Source organism: Nothobranchius furzeri, chromosome 2 (genome assembly GCF_043380555.1).
Source record: "Nothobranchius furzeri strain GRZ-AD chromosome 2, NfurGRZ-RIMD1, whole genome shotgun sequence".
Taxonomy (NCBI): domain Eukaryota; kingdom Metazoa; phylum Chordata; class Actinopteri; order Cyprinodontiformes; family Nothobranchiidae; genus Nothobranchius; species Nothobranchius furzeri.
The window spans coordinates 79474916-79479417 of record NC_091742.1 but is presented as its reverse complement, the minus strand read 5'-3'; the positions used below and the strand labels follow the sequence as shown (position 1 = coordinate 79479417).

General features: G+C 39.7%; 1 long non-coding RNA gene across 1 annotated transcript; it reads left to right on the top strand.

The window, feature by feature from the left end:
- Positions 1-531: 531 nt before the first annotated feature.
- Positions 532-1910, top strand: LOC139066111 (uncharacterized). The gene is made up of 2 exons (XR_011519082.1): positions 532-950; positions 1671-1910. It is a non-coding gene; the product is annotated as an uncharacterized lncRNA (long non-coding RNA).
- The last annotated feature ends 2592 nt before the right edge of the window (positions 1911-4502 follow it).

The following is a 4502-nucleotide window of genomic DNA, read 5'->3' as shown; positions in this document are numbered from 1 at the left end:
TTGCTATGAACATTTTACATTTATATTATTAAAATTTAGAATGTAAGGTTGTATTGATGTATACCAAGTTGAAATACTCCAAAAAAATGGCACCACAGCATGTAAAAATGTAAATATAAGTTCTGGCGAACTCTGGCAGGTCTTAAGGATTAATGAAATACATTAAATTCTACTGATCATAGTTTAACTGTGAATATATTTATATATGTTCTTTTGATTAAGATTAGTAATGTTAAATGATCAATGATAAATGACCCACACTTGTACAGCGCTTCTCAGTGTAAGGACTCCAAAGCGCTTTACACTACAGTGTATCATTCATTCATTCATTCACACATACATTCACACACTGATGGTGATGAGCTACAACGTAGCCATGTAGCTAGAGCTGAAACAACTAATCGATTTAATCGATTATAATCGATTATTAAAATAGTTAACAACTTTTTTAGTCATCGATTAGTTGTTTATTTATCATATTTTACTGCATAAAGTCTATTTTTACCACAATCTGACATCGATTACAAGCTGTTAAATTTGCCGCCAGTGTGTGGCAGTAATGAGCCACTGATCTACCAGTGGAGCCGTAGAAGAAGAAATGAGCCAATGAGTGCCCTCGGTTTTCATGACGTATCACGTTACTGACGCTCATCTTGCTGTGAGAGATGGCGGAACAAGAGGAAATACGGAAGAAAAATAGAAGCGACAAAACTGAAGAGAAACCGCGTAGGACCTGAAAAACCCCGGACAAAAACCTCACGAGTATGGGAGCACTTCACTCTAGATGCCTTGTAAAGACGGGTGACCTGCAAAATATGCAAAAACCATCTAGCATGGCACGGAAGCACGACGTCCCTAAGTGAACATTTGAGACGAAAGCATGTGGGGGCTGATGCAGCAGAGGAAGAGCACCGCGGTCAAGTGAGCCGTCATTTGGAAGAGCCAGCCCGGTAAGTAACAGAAAATAAACAAGCTGGACTTAGTGTTTTAGCTGAGTTCGTTATAGTGGATGTTAAACATGTTTTTTTGCCGCGTCAGTCTGCGTTGTTCTACTTCTGATTGACTAAATGCAATCGTGAATCTCCTCCGTGTTGTGTATCATGCGCTTGCCAAATTTAGCACGTCTGTTTATAAGAATGTTCTCGTTAAGAGAAAAACGGCACAAACCCATAACTATGTTCCTCATTCAAAAAAGGACAACTCCACGGACAAAAATATACAGATGAGCTGTGTCCAGGTGAATATAACGCAGCATAGTTGTACGCTTTCAATTTTTAAATACAGGAGAAATTAAGAAAAAGTCTTTTTTTTTTACTATTAAAAGGCTGTTTTACTATCTAACGCTGTAAAACGCCTCACAACACATTTTTATCATGTTTCTTAAACAGTATTACACAAAATAAACATTTTTCACATTTCTCTAGCTAATTTAAACACTCCCGATTCAGTAAAAACCTCATGAGCTTCTTACTTAGAGCTTTTTAATAGTAAAAAAAAATTGACTTTTTTTCTGAATATCTCCTGTTGTGGGCTATTTTGTAGAACGTAACCCTCAAAATTAATGATTGTTAATTAATTCAAATAATATAATATTAATTTAGTGTTGTAGTGTGTGTGCTGCTTTATTTTATATGTGTACTTATATCAGTCTATTTGTGTATCTTATGCAGAAAAAAAGAAGCAAGGATGGACAACTACATGGGGAACAAGACACTCACCCCCTAGCAATTCATACCACTTACAAACTCTATTCTAAACATGCTGGTAAAAGACATGAGGCCACTATCCATGGTGGAAGGAGCAGGCTTCCAGCTAATGCTAAAAAATTATTCTGGACTGATATTTTGCACTGTTTAGCTCATTTTATACTGCTGACTGTGTTCATGTGCAATAAAATAGATTGCAGTCAACTGCACAATTCTCTTATGTTTTTTTTCTTAACTGAAATGCATCCATCACTTGTATAGGTTAAATAGCTAAACAATAACAAACCGATTAATCGATTAATCGAAAAAAATAATCGACAGATTAATCGATTATGAAAATAATCGTTAGTTGCAGCCCTACATGTAGCTGCCCTGGGGCGCACTGACAGAGGCGAGGCGCCCGAGCACAGGTGCCACCGGCCCCTCTGACCACCACCAGCAGGCATAGTGGGTTAAGTGTCTTGCCCAAGAACACAACAGCAGAATTTTCTGTCCGGAGCCAGGATCGAAACTGCAACCTTCCGATTACTGGACAACCTGCTCAACCTGTTGAGAGCTACTGCTGCCCGCTCAACCTGCTACTGCTGCTTAGTACCACTGGTGGGCAGTCAGGGCCAGCAAAGTCTTCTCTGCTGGCCTAAACTTACTCAAAAAAGTAAATGTATTTTTTCCTTTGGTAAATATTTTTAAATCAAAAATTTTTCACTGGCCTATTTTCTTTATATCCTATTATACCCACTTGGTTGCACTGCTCCCAGTGTTAAAATACCAAGGTTGGGTGTTATCCAATCAGATTTCAGCTAGCTTGCGTTTTCAGGTAGATTAAGTCTGCCCTAGGTCTTCAGAATCAACCGAGCAGTCCGCTCGGAGTGTAAGTGAACAGAGACAATCCAGTTGCAATAGCCAATCAGCTCATGAGTCAGAGTGGCCCACGCAAAAGCTGACATGAACGCATCCTGTGATTGGATAAGCAGTAGTTTGAACTTGTCTAGCCCCATTAAGCAAAATATCAAAACTAAACACAGAGATTTGTATCTATAGACAGCTATCATGTATTTTTTGAACACATGATGGCTGAAAGAGGGGAAAGGACAGACTTGGTTGCAGATTTACTTGCCACGCCATTTTCAAGATGAACCTTTCAAGAAAAAAATGGATCTTGTGAGAACAGGTCGTCCCGACCCCAATGCTAGCTGGCTTGTCACAGCAGGGGAAAGGATTTGTTCGACATTTTCAGGCAAGCAACTATGAATGGTCATGTTTTTGGGTAAACAGGAACTTTCATTTAGGAGACACGATGAAAACCCCCAGTCATTAAATAGAGGTAATTATGTGGAGCTTTTATCTTTTCTTGCTGAACATGATGCCGACTTGCATTACCACCTGACCACAAACAGGGTCTAGGGCTGCAACAAACGATTATTTGGATAATCGATTAATCGGATGGGGTCTCGACACGATTAATCGATTAATCGGATTACATGGGGACATTGTTAAAAACTGCTAGGGAAACGTTATTTCTCTCCTTCCTTCACTTTATTAAACACAACATTATTAGAAAACAGTTCAATAGCAGAAAAACAACATGCCATCACCTAAATTGTCTTATAAGGTGTATAGACAGAGACCCTAAGCTACACCTATCTGTGACCTAAAATGCTTGGTCCAAGTTAAACAGCTTAAAGAGCAAGTCAACCCCTACCAGAGTCTAACTCCACTCCCACTTCATGTTTGAAAAATGCAACACATGCTGTTGCCTGGCTGACCGAGAGGGCGGAGCCGCTAACAAATACACACACACTCAGGCTCACGACAGCATTGTGACATCATAATGTACCAGATTACATCATAGCATACTTCTTAACCAATAGCGGTGGCAGATTTAAATTAAAATACAGTGTTTTTGGATCAGATCTCTGATTTTTCATCTGATTTGGTGCTAAATACTGATAAGGTCATTGTAGTGGGGGATTTTAATATTCATGTGGACATTAAAAATGATTGCCTCAATGTAGCCTTTAGTAATATCTTAGACTCAATTGGTTTTACTCAAAGAATACATAGCTCCACCCACTCCTGCCATCATACATTGAACCTTGTGCTGACTTATGGCATAGAGTGTGAGGAAATAACGATCTTTCCACATAATCCAGTCCTCTCGGACCACTTTCTGATAACCTTTGAGTTTTTTATAACTGAGTTCTCGAGAAATGAAAGTAAATTTCACTATAGTCGGTCTCTATCTGACAACGCTGTTGCATCTTTTAAATCAACTGTTCCATCTTTACTGTCCTCAGCATCTCAGAGGAACGTAGCAGAGGGCAATATTTTCAGTTCTAGCCCCTCACAAATTGATGCCTTAGTTCAGGGATTCCCAAAGTGGGGTGTGCGAGCTGCCGCTAGGGGGTGCGCGAGGTGAAATGTGTAATGGCTGCAGAGCTCAGAGAAGTCTGTCATATGTCACCATTAGCGTAGAAACTCATTTGTGGGTGGGCCAAAGAAAAAGTAAGTGGGCACAATAAATGTAATTGAAAACAAGTATATTTTTGCGCGCGCGCGTGTCCTCCACATGTGCCCTAGCTTCATAATAACAATGCGCCGAGCTTCAGCACTCTGGGTCTGCGCACGCTGATATGTTCCGTATTTGACCATTTTTAACGGTGTTGGAGGAATCTGAAGGTGGTGAGTCATTCTGGCAGATTGTAATTAACACCTGTCTCATGCAGGTGTTCTGACATTGTAAACCTCACACACAGAACATTGTGGATGTAACAAAATAACAAGAAATGATCCCCA